Here is a 22,080-nt window from a genome sequence, read left to right on the forward strand (position 1 = left end):
CAGCACGGCAGACAGGGAGCACTGGGTCCCGGCTTATTACAATTACGATTCCCATTGTCCTGTTGGGAATACAAAGAGGTAATGCAACTTGGCCAGAGGCTTCCTGGAATTGATGGGCCGAGCTGGGACTAGAACCCACTTCTCCCAGCTACTGACCTCAAGGCCACTGCACCCCTGGGTGGACTCCCTCTGTTGGACAGAGGACCAGGATAAGGCTGCAGAGACAGTCCCCCCACACAACCCAGCATCACACTCTGTCCCTGCCCACTCCCATTATAGCCGCTGGTGCATTTCCTGCTCCAGAGGGATTAAACTGTTACAAGGTTTCCTGACATTAAACTATTTCCCAGACCTGCAATCTAACCCTTTGATATCTTTTGCAAGTTACACCATCTCATAATCTTCAGTTCCCAAGGCCGCCCAGACCACCAGCCTATCTGGGGGCCCTTGGATTTAATAACCCTCACAGGTTAGTAAACAGGGTTGCCAGAACACAGACTCCGTGATCCATGAATATGCAAAGCAGCTCCAACCCTGTAAATAAAAGCAATCATTTAAATGCAAATTGCATCCTTGGCTGCCGGTTCCAGGGTGGATGGTTCCTCTAAGGCTGTAATTCCGAGAAGAAAATGTGACTAACTCAGAACCCCCAGGAAGCTCTGCATGGAAGTGTTTATGGGGCGTTGGGCTCTGGGTGGGGGCCATTTAGGGTGGACAAAAACTGCTTAAAAGTGGGAAGTGGGTTTTAAAACCTGACCCACCCCTGGCGTAGGCTTACAGGGCCAGCTAGGCTCAAAGCAGTCTTCACAGGTCCCCTTCGGAGGCTCCCGGCGCCTTGCCACCCCCAGAGGCAGAATGAAAGGGAAGCTGCTTTTCGTCTCCTTGTAGAGGTCAGGGGAGCGTTTAAAAATCAGATCTCGTGGCTTTCCACTCCAAATCCTGCAAGGGTTCACCAGTCCAAGGAGAATAAAACCTAAACTCCTTTCCACAGCCCAAAAGATCGTGGTCTGGCTGGTCCCTGCCATCCCCTTTCCAACCCCGCTCTCCACATCTGCCTATGAGCTCCAGCCACAATGGCCTTTGTTCAGTTTCTCTACGCTCATTCCCACCTCCAAGGCTTTGCACTTGCGGTGCCCTCTGCCTGGTTCAGTCTTCCCCCTGCTCTGTCAGTGCCCCCTCCCCCATTGCGGGGCTCCACTAACATGTCACTCCCCAGAACAGTCTTCCCTTATGTGTACATATTCTTGTCACTTTATTTTACAGCACTCTGCTTTCTTTTCCTGGCAGCCGTTATCCCAATCAGAAGTTCTCTCTACTTACTATTTATTTACTTAGTTAGTGTTCACCCACCTCCCCAGTGCCCTGAGAGTAGGGGCTTATCTGCCACTTCTGTAGCTGGCATATTTACTGAAATAACACATTAACCAATAAAGATTTTGAGCTTCTCTTTCTAACAAAACTGCTTTTCTTGCTGCCTGGGCCCCAAATGGCGACTCCTTCCCACTTCCATCTTTTCCCTCCCCAACTCAGCTGACCCCTTTTCAGACAGAGCAGGGAACAGATAGGAAACTGTTCACTCCGCAGTCTAGGTACAAAACTGGCCCAGTGAAGGGCTCCCAACCGACCATTTGCATTCTATTTACATCCTATTTGCATGCAGTTTTAACTCAAGGTCTGAAATCCTCCAGAAAGCCCCCGCCCGTGGGGAAACTTCTGAATCAAGGTTCCTCGGCTGAAGTTCTAAAGCTTTTGTGCCAAGTCCCTCCCCCACTTCTCTTGTCTTTGCGAGGATTTCCCAGTTCCTCCGGGGCTCTGCTCAGGTGCCCCCCACCCCATGCTGGCGCAGTTGGGCAGCCAATGTGGCGCGTGGCCCGGGGCCCCAGGCGGGGACGCGGCTGCCCGCCACACTCCAGGGGCCTTTGTCCGCGCTCCAAGGAGCCGCCCCTTAGCGAACTGGGGACAAGTTGGGTGGGTGTGTGCGTGTGGGGGGGTGTTGGCTAGGCCTGGGAGTGACAGAGCCGGGTAAGAAACCCGCGGGCTGCGCTGGAGCCGTCCTCGGTGGTAAGCTCGGTACGCCCCCTCCCTGGCTGGTTAGCCAGCTCCCCCAGGCCGAGGCGGGTGCAGGCGGTAGGGATCCCGGGGTGCTTGGCGCTGGAAGCCCCTGTCCCCCAAGGGGGGGGGAGGGACGCAGCACAGGGCTGATCCTCACCTCTAGCTTGGCCGCAACAGCAACGCTAACATCCCGCCATTGTATGCATTCGCCCCTCATTTCTTCCCCCAGCCCCAGAGCTCAGCTCTTCTCGCCCGCGGTGTCCCCTCGTTTCCCGCAGTGCGCACCCACGGCCGGCTGCGAGCTCGGCCCCCAGCCCCTATGGCAGGTGCGGCAGCTCTCCCCCCCAGCTCGGCCCCTGTGCCCCCGGCTCCGTCTGCCCTGTCTGTGCTGAGGCCCCACGGGCTTGCCACGCAGCCCTGCCCGCGGCTGCCCTCACAGGAGTCACTCGGGCACGCCTGGGCTCCCTTACAGTCCCAGCTGCCCTTTGCCTGTGGTCGCCCCCAGATCCTCCCCAGAGACTTGGCTCTCCACCTGGTCCGGGTACATCCCCTCCCCCCATAAAGGTCCCAACCCTCCCCGCCCCACCCTCTGCGGCTCGTCTCCCGCCACACTGTGGTTCCCCCCACCCTGATCCCCCAGCTCCCCCAGCAGAATAACCCCTTGGGGGGGCCTCAGAAAAGCACAAGAAGCACACCCCACCCCAACCCTCCCAAGTCCACGGCGGGAAAAGTTTCTGGGGTCGCCGCAGCGCCCTCCACCCCACCGGTGCGGCTCGCACTCACCGACCCCCGCGGCCCCGCAGCGCCGATGCTCCTGCTGGCCCTCGGCCCGAGTCACATCTCTGCAGCGCAGCCGTGTCCCCAGCCCAGCGCGCCCGCCCGTCCTGCCTCACTGCATCGCACTCGCGAGCCGCTGCCGAGCGAGGCGCCCCCTGGCCCGGCCCGCGCTGCTGCAGCCGCCGCGGCCCCGCCCCTCCGGCCGGCCCGCCCCCGGGAGGCCCCGCCCCCGGAGCGTCCAAGCCCCGCCCCGGCCCGGCCCAGGCTAGGCTGAGTTCCGAAAGCAGCCCCGCGCAATCTCCTTGCTCCTGGCCTGCGGCGCTGAGACGAGCCCTCTCCAGTGTCCCCAGTTAGCGAACACCACCCGCACATCCACAGTGCGTCCATAAGCAGACCGGACGAGCCGGACACATCCCCAGGTTGATCCACTTTCAGAAACACACACACGGAGGGGCTTTCTAAACCGTGGGTTCCTAAACATTAACTTCCCCACAATAGACCAGCACCCGATCCAGGGCGCAGAGAGGATTCCGCCGCGAGCGTTCCAAAATCACCAACGCCCCAATATCAACCAGGCAGCCCCTTCCCGCCTGGGTACACTCCAATTACCCTCCCCCCCAAGTGTCCTTGTCCCTTTACGCACCCTGAGCCCAGCACCCGCATCCTTGGCCACTCCAAACATACTCACAGGTCCACACGGTGCACCCTTCACGTGGCTCCGCACGCAGTATCCCATCACCGTCGCCCCACACATCATCCACATCCACACACGTCCACGACCTTCCCGCTCACACCTTCGGAGGCCCGGGGCCACCGGCTTGGCGCTCCGCAGACGCTCAGGGCACAGGCTGCATGCGCGCCCACGGGGCAGCCGCGGGACCCGTTTGAAGGAAGGGGTCTGGGCCGCCTTGTACCTCGACACTGAGTCTGGCTCCTAGTCCCCCCGGCTGTCCGATGTCGGCTTTGCCTCGACCGGGCCTGGGGGCTGCGCTCCAGCTTCTGACCGGCTCCTCCAGGTCGCCCCCTCCCCCCCCAAAAAAACCCCAGAACTTTGAAGAACCCCCCCACTTGTGGTGTGGGTAAGACCCTCCCACCCCATCCCGGCCGTACAAGACAGGACAGGGAGATGACCCCTGTTCCCCACTTCTCTGCGTGGAGGAAGCGGGGTGGGGAGGCAGGAAGATGGGTTGCGGAATAACACTCCCTTCTGGGCATATTTCTAGGCCGTGATCTTTGGGGTCTCCGGACCTTTCAGATATTCTCACCCCTTCCCGCCAACCTCCAGCCTCCCAGTATCCTCTCCCCCCGAGCCAAGCCGGTTTTCTCCCAGGCAGGCCACGTATCCTTCGGGCACGCATCTCTCCAAATATTTTATGTTAATTTTAAGGAAAAATGGAGGAGAAGAAGCACGAAAACAGAAAACTATCCCGGTTTCATCGGCAGACGTATCCTCAGCGCCTAGAACAGTGCCTGGCACTCAGTAGGCAATCTTTAAATGTTTGCGAGAGGACCCTTCCTCAGGGTTCCCGCCGGACTGGGGAACTGCAAAATGGATGGGCACTGCCACCTGGTGGTATTTAGTGGAACTGACGCCAAGATCCTTTTCTTTCCCTCTGTAAACGTGGGCAAGTTCAACTTTCTAAGCCTCAATTTCCTCATATGCAAAATGGAGATAATTGTAGTAGTACATGCCTATTGGGGTTATTGTAAAGATTAAACACATAATACAGAGAATTCCCTGGTGGTCCAGTGGTTAGGACCCTGCGCTCTCACTGCCAAGGACACGGGTTCGATCCCTGGTCAGGGAACTAAAATCCCACAAGCCTCACTGTGTGGCCAAACAAATAAACAAAAAACAAAAAACAACACATAATACCTGTAAAGGGCTTCACACAGAGCCTGGCATGGAAAACTGTTAGTGTGAGTTTGGTTAATATTACAATCATGGTTATATTCTCTTTCCTGGCTTATTTTACAGAGGGACCCTGACCGTGATGATCGGTTTAGCTTTGAGTGATGATACTTTGGGAAGCAAAGGGTGAAAATGAAGGAGGCTACTGAGTAGCAGATGCATCTCCCCCCGCCTCCCCCACAAAGTTCAAGGTCCCAAGGACCCGTCACCATCATCATGATAACTTATGTAGTACTCACTGTGGGCCAGGAGCTCTTCTAAGGGCTTTATATTCTTCAAAGTATTTAATCCTCCCAGCAACCCTCTATGCTGTTGTTCATCCATGTTACAGATGGAGATACTGTTGTTCATCCATGTTACAGATGGAGACACTGAGGCCCAGGGGGGTTAATTACCCGCCACAGTCATACAGTTGGCAGAGCTAGGATTCAACCCAGGCCCTTCCTCTCAACCAGTGGCTAAACTGGTGTCATTTGCTGCAAGGTCAGATATCATCATAGACAAGCCTTATGTCCCTGGAGTGCTCTCCCGGTTTCTAGTCCTGGAGGGAACAGCTCTAGGAGGTGCCAGGAGCTATGTCACCTCTCAAATACTCCATCCACTTCAAGCTAATGGCTTCCCTGGCTCTACTTCTCAACTGAAAAATGATGAGAGCACTGCCTGCGGCTTTTCTACTGACAAATGTCACGATGTGTAATTAGGTGTTTGTGTGGCTCGTTTTTTAGTGTCTGTCTCCCCGCTAGACTGTATCTCAGTGCTGTCCCAATAAGAACTTTCCACAATGATGGAAGTGTTCTCTATCTGCACCGTCCAGTATGGTAGTCACCAGCGATATGTGGCTATTGAACACTTTATATGTGATTAGTATGACTGTGGAACTGAACTTTCAGTTTTATTTACTCATGTGACTAGAGGCTCTAAGCTCAATGAAAACAGGAACCATGTCTGTTGTTCATCCTTGTATCCTGTGCCCAGTTCAACAGATATTTGTTGACTAAGTGAATAATTAAATTCCAGCCTTGCTTTCCCCTTTGAAGTATGTCTATTCTGTATCCAAACCTCTTTTCTCTGCCAAATAGATCATCCTCCAAATGAAGGTGCTGCTCAGGACTCTGGAACTGCCAAGTCCATTTCTGTGGATCATCTTGTTCTAACCATGGAACCTTCAGAGGTAGATATCAGTATCTTGCTGTGACAAAATTGAGTCTTGGAAAGGTTGAATGACTTGTCTGAAGTCTCATGGCTGGTAAGTGAGCAGAGGCAAGATGTGAACCTGGCTACTCAGGCTCTTCCCATTCACTGCACTACCTCACAGGTGAAATTTCTGGAAACATCAACTTAACTCCATGGAGAAGTGAATTTGAATGATGGGGATTCAGGCATCTGATAGGATAATTTCAGTACCCCTCTAATTGTCTCAGACAGGTGACTGCCTGAATATAAGACCTTGATGGCATCACTAACATGTTCCTTGGGTATCTGCTAAGTGCCAGGCTCTGTGCCCGATCCCGTTGTGGTTCACAGATGGACACGAGGTGGATCCTGCTTCAGGGAGCTCCAGGCCAGCTGAGGAGGCAGACTGTTTCACTAGAGTGTGAGAGGTGGTTAGTCCAAAGCATGTGGGAGTGCCTCCAGTTAATGGAGCTCTGGGAGCCCTTGCTTGGGGGCTCAGCTTCCCCAGAGACTCCAGAACTTGACTTTCCCTCCAGAGTGGGAGTGAGGGACACTTCAGGCCATTGTCATCTCTGGATGCATATTTGGAGTGAGCATCCCGGAGTAAGCAAGTGTGGGACGCATCATTGCTACCACTCTATGGGTTTGTGCCTGTGACAGACATCACTAATCGATCATCACACTCTTTCTTGCCTCAGTGTAACTTATGCCACCCATTATGTGTTAGAAGATTCAGTCACTCTTGCAAAGTGTTCCTCAGTTATTTCCAGAGTCCCCATCGGGGTGCCTCACAGGTGTCCACAAACCAGGGTGTCAACTGCCATCACCATGTGGCAGCCACTTGCTATTTCTTTCCTTCATTGGCTCCCACCGGTCCTTGTCTGTGGTCCACAAATTACTTGGAATAGTCTCATCATGGCCCCTATGGTTTCCTGTGCGGGCATGCTCCAAATGTCCCCAAAGCTGTAGGTTAGGCAGTATTCAAGTAACAGAACAAAAAATGGCCTAACAATAGGGATTCTTGTTATCACACAACAGTAAGTTGGGATGTGACTGATCTCACAGTTGGTTCATGGCTCAACAATGTCAACAAGGGTCCAGACTCTTTCCAGCCTTCTGTTCTGCCATCCTCAGGTTGGCACCTCATGGTCACAAGATGGTTGCCACAGCACCATCAAGTCTTCACCTGATACTCTCAAAATGTAGGAAAGAGGGGTTCAGGGAAGAGAACTCTCCTATGAGCTTCCTGTTAACCAGGAAGGAAATCATTCCTAGAACTACCCCTTTCCCTATCTCCTGTCAGCTGTGGATTTCCCCTTACATTTCATTGGCCAGAAGTGGCCTAAGCTGGGTGGGAGGAAACATTAGAACTCCGAGTGTAAGGGCAGGAGCTCTTGAGTCAGAAATACTGGGCACTGAATATCCAGATCACTGTGCAACCTTGGAAAAGTCACTTAGTGTCTCTGTGTCTGGGCTGGTTTCTGCATCTGTGCAGTGGAGGGTGATCATAACAGGCCCCACCCATCAGAGTTAAATGAGCAGTAACTGAGCTGATACCTGTCAAGGGCTTTGCATCATTGCCTGGATGGAGTTGGTGCCAAGTAGGGCTTCACAAATTGGGTGAAGACATGAAAATATGCCTGTTTTCTCTGCCCTCTTCCTCTCCTCAATGTACCAGGTTTTTCCCAAAGTGTGTTCCAGGGAACCTCTCAGGGGGTCTGCCAGATCAAAACTGTTTTCATAATAGTACAAAGGTCTTATTTGTCCTTTTCGCTATCATTCTTTCATGAGTATACAGTGAAATTTTCTAGCATCTTCAAGACACGTGATATTGCAACAGGTTGAATGCATTGGCAGATGTGGCATTCAGCTAGCTGCCTTCTATTAAGTCAGATATAACAGAGATTTTCAAAAATGTAAAATATCACTATGCTTTTCACTAGTGCTTTTTGTTTTGGGAAATCGATGGGTTTTTTTGGTAAAAAGATTTTGCGTTAACAGGTGATGAGTTTATTATTATTAATTTTAGATGAATGAATAAATATTTTTAAAAATTGCTTGGCTTTAATTTAAAATATGGTAAATATTGGTAGGTATAACCCACCTAAACAAAAGCTCTTTGAAGTCTTCTATCAATTTTAAGAGTGTAAAGGGGTTCCAAGAACATAAAGTTTGAGAACCACTGATCAAGACACACATTTAGAATCCATCTCACCAAAACAAAGCAAATAGTTGCCTATTTATTTTTTAAAGCTGTTTTTTTAAAAAAAATTATTTTTTTATTTATGTTTTGGCTGCATTGTGTGGCATGTGGGATCTTAGTCTCCCCACCAGGGATCAAACTTGCACCCCTTCCCTTGGAAGCGTGGAATCATAACCACTGGGCTGCCAGGGAAGTCCTGCAAATAGTTCTCTAGTATTTATGGAGTGCCGGGCACTGTTCTAAATTATATATATATATATAAACTTTTCCGATCCTGTGATAATCCCATGAGGTAAAATATATCCGCATTTAACTTTATCAAAATGTTTTTCTAGCTTTTTTGAGGTATAATTGGCAAATAAAAATTGTATTTGAGGCATATGACATGATTTGATATATGTATACATTATGAAACGTTACCACGATTAAGCAAATTAATACTCTATCACCTTACAAAGTTATTTCTTTTTTTGGGGGGCTGTGGTCAAATCACTTAAGATCTATTCTTTCAGCAAATTTCAAGTATGCAATACAGTATTATTAACTATATCTCTATCCCCATTTTACAGAAGTGGAAGCTGAGGCACAGAAAACCAGCTTGTGTACCCTGACAGCAGGCCATAGGCCGGGGCTTCATGCGCAGAACAGGACCCTCCAGAGCTCCTTCCTCCCAGGGAGCCTCGTCCAGCCCCTGCTGGGATGAGGAATGGCCTCTCCCTCTCCCCTTCCCCCTCCCTCCTCCTCCTCCCTCTCTTCGCATTCCTCTTGAGGGTTTGGCCCAGCCAACTGTGAAGGATTGTACCTGACAGGCAAGGCTGAAGTGGGAGCTGCGAGGAGGGGACGGGAGCCTGGGGTGACTTGGGTTACATAACAGGGGACAGTTATGTAATGGGGGCAGGCAGGGATGAAAGTGAGTCAGGGCAGAGGAAGAAACCAGGAGCTGGGGGAGAAGAAAGAGGACAGAGCAGAGGAAATGTATCCATTGCCAGCTGGGCAGATGCCATGCAAGGGGGAAACCAGAACAGGCTCAGGGTGGGCCTTCTTCTGGCGTGTCCCCTTCCCAGTGCCCCTGCCCTGGGAGAGCCAGCTTCCCCTCTCTGGGCCCCGTTGGGTACAGATGATTACAGAACTCCTCCAATAACTTTTGACCAAACACCTTTACTGCTTAATTAACCAGAGCCAGTTTCTATTGCTTGCAAACAAAAACTTGAGTGATACAGAGCCCTTTCCTGTCCAAATACCAGAATCCATGGGAATCTGGAAACTTCTAGGCACTCACTATGCATGTCGAACGAGTAAGTGAACAATGGCTATTTATGCATTTTCTTGTAATCGTTTTACTGTCATATTTTTTCTACCTGAAGGTCACTTTGGGGGACAAGTAGCCCAGTGGATTATTCTCACCCTTCTATTCTCTGCCACCAACAGGAGAATAGTCCTGCTATGATAGTCATTTAGTCAGTCGACAAACATTACCAGGGTGCTGCACTAGGGGCCAGGGATGCAAACAAGAACAGGATGTTAGAGCTGTTGACCCAATATTTCCAGCTTGCTGCCTTCTGGACGTGTGGTAGGATTGCACATCAGTCTCTTTGTGGGAGGGTGGGTGACCACTCCTGGCCAGTGAGTTGCAGTGGGAGTGATCGGTGTCACTTCCAGGAGAAAGATTCCATGGTTGTCAAGAGGCCCTCCCGTGCTTTCTTCCCTGTGGCACTGTGCAAAATGGTGGCTTCCCTGCCAGCCTTGGGACCTTCTGGGTCTCTGAGTGCCTGGGTGACCACGGTGAGCAGAGACCCACGAGGTACATATGCATGAACAAGAAAGAAACTTCACTCTTTTATGCAACTAAGTGTCGAGGCTTGTGTGTTTCTGCAAACACAGCCCGGCCTCACCTGACTGATTAAATGTGCTGGTCTTCTAGGGGTTTACAGTCTGGTAGGGAAGCTGGACATATATGCTGAATCTCCGTCTGTCCCCCCAGATCCACTCTCCACCCCTCTTTTGCCCCAGGAAGCTGGGCTTTGTAGATTACCTCAATGGGCTCGCAGCCATCCGGCTTCTGGTTGGGTTTGGCCAAGGGGGAGCCCTGGTAGGAGATTGGAGAAAGGAAGGCGACGGAAGCCAGGGTATTTATTCCTGTGCCTTGGGCTGGCGATGGCCGTCAACTGAAAGTCACTTTTCTTTGTGAGGCAGCCATTTCCACGCAAATCTCTTTCCTTGCGACTACTAACCCCAGGTGACACACTATCCTACATGGCTCCCCTGCACCTACACCTTCGTCACTAGCCCTTTTGTACACAAACACTTGTAGTGGATTAAAGACCTCGAAGGCATTATACTCAGTGAGGTAAGTCAGAGGGAGAAAGACAAATACTGCATGATGTCACTTATATGTGGAATCTAAAAAAGCCAAATTCATAAAAGCAGAGCCAAATGGTGGTTACCAGGGGATGGTGGTTGGGGGGATACAACAGATGCAGTTTAAGGGTACAAACTTGTAGTGAGTCCTAGGGATCTAATGCACAGGATAATGACTCTGTAGACAACAATATTGTATTAACATCATCAAACTTGCTATGAGACTAGAACTTATTCTAACCACTAAAAGGAAATGACAATTATGTGATGTGATAGAGGTGCTAATTATCCCTACAATGGTAATCATATTACTAAACATAAATGTATCAAACTAATAGCTTGTGCACTTTAAATGTACATAATGTTATATGTCAAATGTATTTCAATTTAAAAAAAAAGGTAAGCTGTAAATTCCAGCTATTCCTCCTATCAAGAGGTAGAGTCTGTTTCCCTTCCCCCTGCATCAGGGCTGGCCTTGTGAATCTCTTTGCTCAGTGGAATGTGGTAGAAGTGATGCTGTGTATCATCTAAGGCTGGACCTGTAGAGACCTGCAGCTTCTGCTTCCACATGCTTGGGACTCTCTCAGTTAGAACCTAGCTGCCAGGCTGTGAGAACCCCAAGTTGCACGGAGAGGCCACAGGTTGGAGAGCTTAGGTGCTCTGGTCAACAGCCCCAGCTGAGCTTGCAGCCGCCAGCCATGTGAGTGAGCCACCTGGACATCCAGCCCAGCCGAGCCTTCAGATGACTGCAGTTCCAGGTGACAACATGTAGAGCGGAAGAATTGCCAGCTGAGACTGGTCAACCCCTAGAATCAAAAGAGATTATAAAACTGTGTTGTTATGTTGAGTCACTAAGTTTTGGGATTCTTTGTTACCTGGCAATATTAACCCAAGCAATATTTTCTACATTGTCCTGTTTTGAGAGGATCATCTCTTCTGTTGGGACTGACTCATGCAATCACGACTAGACAGTTATAGATGCAGTACTTGCTCTGAGAGAGCTGGCACAGGGCCCAGGAGTTCAGAGGAAGGTTCCTACCTCTGACTTGGGGGGTCAGAGGCAATGACACCTAAGTTGACCCCTGGAGGCTGACTCTCAGCTAACTGGGTGAAAGATCAGGAAAATGGGTCTCTCAGTGTAGGAAACCTCATGAGCAAAGGCCTAGGTAGCGTTTGAAGAGCTGAAAGAAGTCCAAGGTGGCTGGAGCACGGCGAACAGGGTGGTAGGGGCCCTAGAGGAGGGTGGAAGGGTGGAAAGGTAAGGGATGTAGGTCTGTCCTGAGGGCAGTGGGGCCAACCAAAAAGTTGAAGTGGGGATACACGATCAGAGGCAAATTCTGCAATTTTTCCTCTGGCTGCTAGGAGGGAGATTGTCTTGGTCCATTCTGACTGCAGTAACAAAATACAATAGACTGGGCAGCTTATAAACAGCAGACATTTATTTCCCACAGTTCTAGAGGCTGGAAGTCCAAGATCAGGGTGCCAGCATCATTGGGTTCTTGTAAAAACTCTCCTCCTAGATTGTAGTGGGCTGCCTTCTCACTGTATCCTCACATGGTGGAGAGAAGCTCTGGTGTCTCTTCCTCTTCTTACAAGGGCACTAATCCCATCATGGGCTCCCCACCCTCATGACCTCATCTAAACCTAATTGCCTCCCAAAGGCCCCATCTCCTAATACCATCATATGGTGGGTTAGGGCTTCAATGTATGAATTTAGGAGGATCACAAACATTCAGTCCATGATGGAGACAGACTGGGGAGAGACCCATCTGCAGTTACAGAGAGAATGTGGAGCTGATGTCTGGATTTCAGTAAATCTCACCTGGTGAAGTAGTCGATCTTGGCTGACAGGGAAGACCAGTGTGGCCACACAGGGATGAGGAGGTCCTGGGAGGTCCAAGACCCCCCAACTCCTTCACTTCCTTATTTTACTTTAATACAGCTTATGGTAAAACAGCTTCTCTCACTACAAAACTAACATATGCTTATTGCAGAAAAACCAGCAAATACTATAAATCCTAAATATCATGGCACATGGTTGAATGTTATTTGAAAAAACTTAAATGACCGTATCATATTTCATTGTCAGCCCAGATAGATAATTAACCTGACAACATTTTCTCTTTTTTTCCAGTCTTATTGAGATATAATTGACATTGTGTAAGTTTAAAGTATACAACATGATAATTTGATACATGTATATATTGTGAAATGATTACCTCAATAAAGTTAGTTAACACCTCCATTATCTCACATAATTACCACTTTTGTGTGGTGGTGTTGGTGGTGGAGAGATCATTTAAGATCTGCTCTCACAGCAACTTTCAAGTAAACAATAGAGTATTACTAACTATAGTCACCATGCTGTCCATTACATCCCCAGAACTTATTCACCTTATAACTGGAAAGTTGTACCCTTTGACCAATATCTCCCCATTCCCTCCCACCCCCCCACTCCCACCCCAGCCCCTGGCAACCACTATTCTACTTGCTGTTTCTGTTAATTTGGCTTTAAAAAGATTTTACATATAAGTGAAATCATATAGTTTGTCTTTCTGTGTCTGGCTTGTTTCACTTAACATAATACCCTCCAGTTTCATTTATGTTGTCACAAATGGCATGATTTCCTTCCTTTTTATGTTTGAATTCTATCTATCTATCATCTATCTATCTATCTATCTATCTATCTATCTATCATCTATCTATAATCTATCCATCTATCACATTTTCTTTATCCATTCATCTGTCAGTAGACACAGATTGTTTCCGTGTCTTTGGATATATACCCAGAAGTGGGATTGCTGGATCATATTTAATATTTGAGGAGCCTCCATACATTTTTCTATAATGACTGTACCAATTTATATTCCCACCAACAGGGCACAAGGATTGTCCTTTCTCCACATTTTCACCAACTCTTGTTATCTCTTGACAACATTTTCTTAAAACAAGTTTTACACATGGAATTTTATAAAAACTAGTTTATAAGCATGGCTTTTAAACCTGGATCCATGATTATGTAACTATTTCTTATCATTGTGCAGTTGGATTATTTCTAGATTTCCCCTGTTTATCAACAGTCCTGCAGGAAAGGTACTTATTTGCATTTTTCAAAAAGTTATTTCTTGAAGCTTGATTTTTAAAAGCAGATTCTCTATATTGAAGTGTATAAAGACTTGTAAGACCCAGAAAATTTGTAACAACATACATACACTCTAAAATAGTTAAGGTTATTTTTAAAATTTATTTCTTGGTGGATAATATGTTCAAGCAGTTAAAAAATAGCAATGTAGGACTTCCCTGGTGGCGCAGTGGTTAAGAATCCGCCTGCCAATGCAGGGGACACGGGTTCGATCCCTGGTCTGGGAAGATCCCTCATGCCACGGAGCAACTAAGCCCGTGCGCCACAATTACTGAGCCCGCGTGCCACAACTACTGAAGCCAGTGCGCCTAGAGCCTGTGCTCCACAACAAGAGAAGCCACAGCAATGAGACGCCCACGAACCACAATGAAGAGTAGCCCCCGCTCGCCACAACTAGAGAAAGCCCGTGCAGCAACGAAGACCCAATGCAGCCAAAAATAAATAAATTAATTTAAAAAACCCACAAAAAAACAGCAATGTAAAGAAATACCCAGTGTAAAACCCCATCCTTTAGGGGGGCTGCAGAGAGCTTTCCAGGGGCTCAGTGAGAGGAAAACGGCATCTCTTCCTCCTGGGACACTTGGCTCTGTGCTGGTGACCGCGGTTGGCAGGTGCCCTACAGCCTCCATCTCAGCCCCTCTCTTCTCTCAGCCTGTCCGCTGCAGCTCTGTCCTCCTTTCTGCAGCCATGCACCCAGGTAACCTCCCCCACAGGTAACCACTGCTCTTCCTTTCTTCTGCAGGAGTCCAGAATTTTTTTTAAAAAAAATTCAAGTTCAAGCTGTGATATTGTGATTTATAATAAGAAATATATATCTGGTCTTCATCTCTGTTCCAGGAACAGAGCTCCTAAAACCGTTGGAATTTCCTGTGATGAGAGCAGAAAGGAGTCTTCTGTTATGTTAATGAGGTGACTTTGGAAGCACCTAAGGATGGGGGCTGGTTGTCAGGGGAACCAACCATGTGATTAGAGGGTGGGAACTTTCAGTCCCACTTCTTCAGGGAGGGGAGAGGGGCTGGAGGTTGAATCAGTCACCAGTGGCCAATGATTGGATCAATCATGCCTCTATAATAAAGCCTCCATAAAAACCCAAAAAGGATGGGTTTCAGAGAGCTTCTGGGTTGGTGAACACATGGAGATTTGGAGAGAGTGGTGTGCTTGGAGAGGGCAAGGAATCTCCACGTCCTTTCTCCATACGTTGCCTGATGTATCTCTTCCATCTGGCTGTTCCTGAGTTATATTCTTTTGTAATAAACCCGTGACCTAGTAAGCAAAATGTTTCTCTGAGTTCTGTGAGATGCTCTAGCAAATTAATCGAACATGAAGAAGTTCCAATGTATAGCTGGTCAGTCAGAAGCACAGGAGACAAACTGGATATACCGTTGGTATCTTGGGGTGGGGTGGGGGTCTTGTAGGACTGAGTCCACAACCTGTGGGACCTGGTGCTACCTCCAGGTAGAGAGTGTCAGAATTGAGTTGAATTGTAGGACACACAGCTGGTGTCAAAGAATTGCAGTGCGGGAAAAACACATTGTAATTGGGTGCAGAAACATTACAAGCAGATATGAATACGGACTCTCACTCTTTTCACCTAATATATCCCTTCTGCATGATTGCAAGAGATTAGAACTTCTCCCATGTATTGGGATGGTCTTCAATGAAACTGGAGTCTGAGTTGTGTCCTGGGCTCCGTGTCAGTGTCTGCCCACCCCCTTCTTGAAGGGAAGAGGCTGGGAGGGAGACTCAGCTTCCAGCAGGTGTTCTCGGTCTCTGTTCTCTCTTATTCACTCTCCATCTCCTTGCCCTTGGCCGTGTCCCCTGCTGGCCTCAGGGGTTTACTTGGGACTGACTGAGATCTTCATCTTCAAGGTCACCATCCCCTACTCAGGCTGTGGCTTCTGCACTTGACCCTTGCCCACGTGCCATGGACTGAGTGTTTGTGTCCCCCTAGATTCATATGTTGACATCCTAACCCCCAATGTGATGGCATTAGGAGATGGGGCCTTTGGTAGGAGATTAAGTCATGAGGGTGGAGTCCTCAGGGATGGGATTAGTGCCCTTATAAAATGGGTCCCAGAGAGCCTCCTCTTTCTGCCATGTGAGGATACAGTGAGAAATCGACCGTCTGTAACCCAGAAGATGCCCTCACTAGAACCCGACCCTGCTGGCACCCTGATCTTGGACTTCCAGGCTCCAGAACTGTGAGAAATAAATTTCTGTTGGTGAAAAGCCAGTCTGTGGTACTTTGTTATGGCAGCTGAACTGACTAAGACGCTATCAGTAGCTGGCACAAGGTGCCCAGGTGAAGTCATGTGGATGCTAAACATCCTTGCCCCGACCCCTGGGTGGGAAGGCAGCCCTGACTCTCCCACTAATCCGAGAGGTGATTCCTGCTGCCTGGACAGCGGCTCCTTTCTTTGCCTGCTCGTCTCTCACCACAAGAGGCTCAAAGGGACCAGATGGCGGCTGTAGCTTGAAAATTAATGGGATCTTTGCTGCCCCCTGGTGGAGATGTCCTCTCTGGGAGCTGAGACCCGACCATCCTGCAGAGCCCAGAGTTGGAGCTGAGCGGCAGTGGCTGCCCTGCCCCCCAGGGTCGTCATGACTGTTATCCAGCTTCACTTTCAAGCTCTCACTCAAGAGGGATCTGAACAAGGCTCCCTTTTCTCCTTCCTCCCAATGGCATTTCCTGCGACTCCCACTAGGGGGAGACATCTCTTTGTCCTGTTAGCATTGTCTCTGGGCAGATAGCTCATGGTTTGATTCTGACAGTGTCTCTGGTGTGCCCCATGCTTTGGGCTTTGCTATAAATGAGCAGGTGGGGTTGAGCGAGAGAAGTCAGACTGCATGACAGTGGGGGCCACCAATACCACCATCCACTGTAGTCACCTTCCTCTCTCTTGCAGTGATGCCGTGTCACGCAGCCCCGGGTTTGAATCCTGCCTGTGCCACATACTAGTTCTCGTGGGCTGAATTGTCCTCCCACACTCCTAAATTCGTATGTTGAAGTCCTAAGCCCCAGGATTGCAGAATGTGGCCTCTTAGAGTGTTTTTCTTTTTACATTTAATTAATTAATTAATTAATTATTTTTGGCTGTGTTGGGTCTTCGTTTCTGTGCGTGGGCTTTCTCTAGTTGCGGCAAGCGGGGGCCACTCTTCATCGCGGTGCGTGGGCCTTTCACTGTCGGGGCCTCTCTTGTTGCGGGGCACAGGCTCCAGACGCGCAGGCTCAGTAGTTGTGGCTCACGGGCCTAGTTGCTCCGTGGCATGTGGCATCTTCCCAGACCAGGGCTCGAACCCGTGTCCCCTGCATTGGCAGGCAGATTCTCAACCACTGCGCCACCAGGGAAGCCCGAATGTGGCCTCTTAGAAGATAGGGTCTTTACAGAGGTAATCAAGTTGAAGTGAGGTCATTGAGGGTGGGCCCTAATCCAATCTGACAGGTGTCCTAATAAAAGGGGGAAATTGGACACGGACATGCAAGAGGGAAGACAATGTGAAGGGACAGAGGGAGAAGATGGCATCCACAGACCAAGGAGAGAGGCCTGGGACACATCCTTTCCTCACAGCCCTCAGGAGGAACCAAGCCTGCTGACACCTTGATCTCGGACTTGCAACCTCTAGAACTGTGAGACGATGAACTTCTGTTGTTTAAACCACCCAGTTTATGGTACTTTGTTACGGCAGCCCTAGGAAGCTAGTACATAGCTCTGTGACCTTGGACAAGTTACAGAACTTCTCTGTACCTCAGTTTTCCCCTCAGTAAAATAGGGGTAGTAATAATACCTGTAAGTATGATTACCTATGAGACTTGTTGATACAACAAACAATTAACAAGCACTTCTTACTTGCCAAGCACAGTGCTCAGCATTGGAGATGCAGCAGCGAAGAAGGCAGGTGAGGTTCCTAACCTCCTGGAGCTTACCTTCATTACAGACAGAAGGTAAGCGAGTAAATAGAATAGTTGAGATGACTTCAGATAGTGATAAGTGCTATGAAGAAAATAAAATAAAATAATGTGATGGAATAATCACATTGGAATAATGGGCATGGGTGGGGGGCTCCTTTGGATAAGGTGGTCAGAGTGGGCTTCTGTGAGCAGAGACCTGCAGCACGAGAAGGTGCCTCGGTGGCAGGTGAGAGGGAAGAGCAGTTCACACAGTGGATACAGCAGGTGCAAGGGGCCTGAGGTGGGAATGACCTTCTGTGTTTGAGGAACAGAAAGAAGGAAAGAGTGGCTAGAGCACAGTTAGTAAGCTGTAGAGTGTTGGGCCATGAGGTCGGGTGAAGTGGCCAAGGTCAGATCCTTAGATCCTTGTAGTCAGAAGTTTGGGTTTTATTCTGAGTGACAGGAAGATATGGCAGGTTGACAGCAGGCAGAGGCATGATCTGTTCTATGTATTGAGGAAATCTTTCCTCTGCTGGGCAGAGAATGGTCGGGGGGCCATGGGAAATGTCAGAAGGCTTCCATCTGACCCAAACTGCTGGCTGGTCTTGACCATCTTTCTCCCTTCACTACTGTGGTCAGCAAAACAATGTCCCCCGCCTCCACGGATGCCAGCGTCCTAATCTCTAGAACCTGTGAATGTTACCTTACATGGCAAAGGGACTTTGCAGACGTGATTAAGTTGAGGATCTTGAGATGGGAGATGATCCTGTGTTATCCAGGTGGGCGGCATGGACTCACGAGGGTCCTTATAAGGGAAAGAGGGAGACAGGAGGGTCAGAGTCAGAGAAAGAGATGCAACGATGGAAGCAGAGGATGGAGTGTGGAGGCTGCTGACCGGAAGGGGCCACGAGCCAAGGAATGCGGGCGGCTTCCAGAAGCTGGAAAAGTCAAGGCAATAGATTGTCCCCTACGGCTTCCACAAGGAACCAGCTCTATCAGCACGTTTACTTTTAGCCTAATAAAACCTATTTCAGACTCTTGACTTCCAGAAATGTGAAATGATAAATAAATGTGGTCTTAAGTCATACATTTGTGATAATTTGTTACAGCAGCAGTAAGAAACTAACACACCCATTTCCTTGGAGGAGCCTAGAGCTGGTGGAAAACCTTTACTTCACCATCAGGTCTGGCTTTCTCACCGGTGTACCTCTGGTACTCCATGATGGGCGAGAATCGTCCACCAAACCCAAGAGAAGCAGGAGAAAGAGAGGTGGGTGCAGAGTGAGCCATACCCATCGGGGAACCCCCGCCCTAGGAGCCTCCTCTTTTGGAGACCACCTGCAGCAAGAGCTGCTCACGCTCCTTGGCTGAGACTGCGGAGCCCAGGCTGGCACCCGCACTCATTGGCTATGTGCACATTTGTATTCCGCATGAGGCAAAGGCCTTTATTTTTATTATAAATTTATTTCTTTTATATTTATTTTTGGTTGCGTTGGGTCTTCGTTGTTGCACGCAGGCTTTTCTCTAGTTGCGGCGAGCGGGGGCTACTCTTCGGTGCGGTGCGCGGGCTTCTCCCTGCGGTGGCTTCTCTTGTTGCGGAGCACCGGCTCTAGGCACGTGGGCTTCAGTAGTTGTGGTGCGCGGTCTCAGCAGTTGTGGCTCGCGGGCTTAGTTGCTCTGCAGCACGTGGGATCTTCCCGGACCAGGGCTCGAACCCGTGTCCCCTGCATTGGCAGGTGGATTCTTAGCCCCTGCACCACCAGGGAAGTCCCTAGCCTTTAGTTTTAGAAGAAAACATTCCAGAGAAAAATACGTATAAAGAATCCGTGCTGACTGGGGCTGTGGTGAACAGGATATGCATGTAATTCAACCACAGACATCTGCTTCGCCCCTTCCAGAGTGTTAAACAGGAACCTGTTTTAGTTTCTTGTGGCTGCTGCAACAACAAACTGTGACAAACTAGGTGGCTTAACACGGCAGACCTTTATTCTCTCACAGTTCCGGAGGTGAGCAATCCAAAATCGAGGTGTCAGTGGGGCCATGCTCCCGCTGAAGGGAACAGTCTGTCCATGCCTCCTCCAGCTTCTGGTGGCCCCAGGTGTTCCTTGTCTGGAGGCAGCATCACTCCCATCTCTGCCTCCGTCTCTGAACAGGCTTCTTCCCCATGTGCCATTGGATTTAGGGCTCACCCTAATCCAGGATGACCCTGTTACATCGACAAAGACCATATTTCCAAATAAGATCATATTCTGAGCTTCTGAGTGGACATGAATTTTTGAGGGACGCATGCAACTTACTACAGAACCCACTGGATAGGAACTTATTTGATCTTCACTGTAATCCTGTGATGCAGATGAAGAAGGGATAGGTTTTGTCCTTATTTCACAATTGAGGGCACTGAGGCTCAGAGAGCCTTAGCGGCTTGCCTTAGCCACTGAACCCATTGATTCACTGATTCATTGATTCAACTGAAAATAAATGTGATATGGGCTAGGTACTATCCTAGGTGCTGGGGACACAGCAGCCAGCAAGACAGACAAAACTTCCTGTCCTGTTAGAACGAACTTTCTAGTTGGGGAGACACAATTGGCAAGACCTGTGGTCTAAGGCACTAAAGCACGTAGCCCCTTAGATGGGATGAGCGCTACAGGGAAATATAGAGCACAGGGCTGTGGGGCATGCTGACATTGCCATTTTAAATAGGGTGGTGAGAGACGACACCTGTGAGCTGAGGCTTGGAGGGGTGAGAGAGGGAGTGTGTCGTATTTGGGGAAGAGCATTCCCGGCAGGGAAACACCCTTTGCACTTCCCAGTGTGCCATATTGCCCTCTCTCTCCTCCTGGCCTTGTTGCATTTTGCCACCCCTAGGGGCCAACGTGCCTTCTTCTTCACTTTTGAATCGCAGCCCTTTAGCAGATGGCGGACTTCTTGCAAGCCCCTGGAGGTGGCCTGCAGTGGAGTCTAGTGACCACAGGGTGGCAGTGCTTCCCGCAGATATGGCTCCTCACCCAGCTCTGGGGAGGTCGAGGTGTAAGTGGTTAATGCAGGTCTGTTTCTCTTTGTCCTTGAAAGGACAGCAACTTTGGGCTCCAAAGAGCAGGCTTCTTTGTGTTTTATGACTCCTTGTGTCTCCACCTTCTGAAGGTGAGGGTGAGGAATGGGGGGTCAGGGTGTGAGAGGAGAGTGGGACTCTCCCTGGGGGCTGTTGAGATGACCACAGATGTAGGGTTTGGGGTGAGATGAGAAATTTGGGGGTTAGAGAAGGGAAGTTAGTGACCCAAGTTCACACAGCTTATTGGTGCCAGAACTGCATCTTCTGATTCCTGGATCAGTTGTCCACTGTGTCACTCCCCCTGCTTCCCCAGGCCTGGGGTGCAGAATTGGGTCAGTGCTGAGGGGTAGGAGGTAGAGTGGGGAGAGGAGTGGAATGAACACTGGATGGAGAGCCCAGAGATGTGAGCTTCACACCCAGCTCATGAGATGTGGAAATCAGAAAGGTGGTCCATCTCTGCTGCTGGGATAGACTGTAGGACTCAGCTTTCTTATCTGCAGAATGGGTAAAAAATTGGGTGGTACCTGTGTGTAGAGACCAAATGTGGGCCAGTCTTTGGGGTGAGAACTTTATTCTGCCCCATCAATACCTGTGGTGGGAGAACTTTTAAAATGACTCCAACGTTAGGGAATCAGGTACACTTGGTTTCAGAGCCCACCTGGGAGGTGTATGACCTTAACCTCTCTGAGCCTCAGTTCCCTCCTCTGTAAAATGGGTCTAATAATATCATGGATTAAATGAGATAATCCAGGTAAAGAGCCCAACCCAGTCCTTGACATTATAAATGTTCACTCCATATTAATACTGGGATGGGGTGGGGAGGGGAGGGGAGATAAGATCAGAATGGAGGTAGGGGGCGCTCAGAAATATAGTCAGGTTAAAAGCTTGAGAACACCTAGTCATTTCCCTGGGTGGCAAGGGAAGGCTGAGAGTCCAGGCTTTAGACTCGAAGTAAAGGTAAAATAATAGCCACAGCAGCTACTGTTTCTTAAGTACACATGTAATTTCATTTGTTTCTTACAATCATGAAAGAGGTGGGTACTATTGTTAAACCCATTTTACAGCAGTGGTGACTGAGGCTCAGAGAGGTTAGTAACTTGCCTAAGGTCACACACCCGATAAATAGCAGAGCCTGAACTTTTGACTGCCAAGCCACTGGGCTCAGCCATGGGGCTATAACATCTCTCAGCTTCTCTAATATTCCGTTACCCGAATCTGTGCTCTTGAGATGATAAAATCTACAGGGACCCATTTTGTGATGCAGATTTCAACACTCAGGATAGTCTCCAATTCTTCTAAAAAAACAAAATAAGAATTATAGCCTAGCTCCAGGAGAGAAGTGAGCCAACTTTAAAAAAAACAATTACCCTTTAAAAATATTATATATTTTCACCTTTTTCTTAAGATGCTTTTCACAATCGTATACAGTACGTTATGTGTAGTATATCCATTGCCTAGCTTCAGTGGCTATCAACATTTGCCATCTTGTTTCATCTGTTCCCACAGCCAAAATTCAAATTTT

At 49.1% G+C, this 22,080-nt stretch overlaps 1 protein-coding gene and 2 long non-coding RNA genes across 7 annotated transcripts in view; 1 reads left to right on the forward strand and 2 right to left on the reverse strand.

Annotated features, from left to right (window-relative positions):
- Nucleotides 1-3,006, reverse strand: part of GPRC5B (G protein-coupled receptor class C group 5 member B) — a 53,474-nt gene extending 50,468 nt beyond the window's left edge. For 2 of the 5 annotated variants that reach the window (XM_082431098.1, XM_082431099.1), the window contains exon 1: nucleotides 2,836-3,005. The gene's annotated coding sequence lies outside the window, so the exon portion shown is untranslated. Of the gene's footprint in view, nucleotides 1-2,835 lie in introns of all 5 variants that reach the window. The other 3 variants (XM_082431101.1, XM_082431100.1, XM_082431097.1) reach the window with 3 other exon arrangements.
- Nucleotides 1-22,080, reverse strand: part of LOC309645695 — a 331,483-nt gene that overhangs the window by 217,412 nt on the left and 91,991 nt on the right. The gene's annotated exons all lie outside the window — the stretch shown is intronic.
- The window catches only part of LOC309645682, a 114,243-nt gene continuing 97,245 nt past the window's right edge, over nucleotides 5,083-22,080 (forward strand). The window contains exon 1 of the long non-coding RNA XR_014255011.1: nucleotides 5,083-9,412. This is a non-coding gene — a long non-coding RNA (uncharacterized lncRNA). The remainder of the gene's footprint in view (nucleotides 9,413-22,080) is intronic.

The sequence above is a fragment of the Balaenoptera physalus genome (genome assembly GCF_965194825.1).
Source record: "Balaenoptera physalus genome assembly, chromosome: 16".
NCBI classification, from domain to species: domain Eukaryota; kingdom Metazoa; phylum Chordata; class Mammalia; order Artiodactyla; family Balaenopteridae; genus Balaenoptera; species Balaenoptera physalus.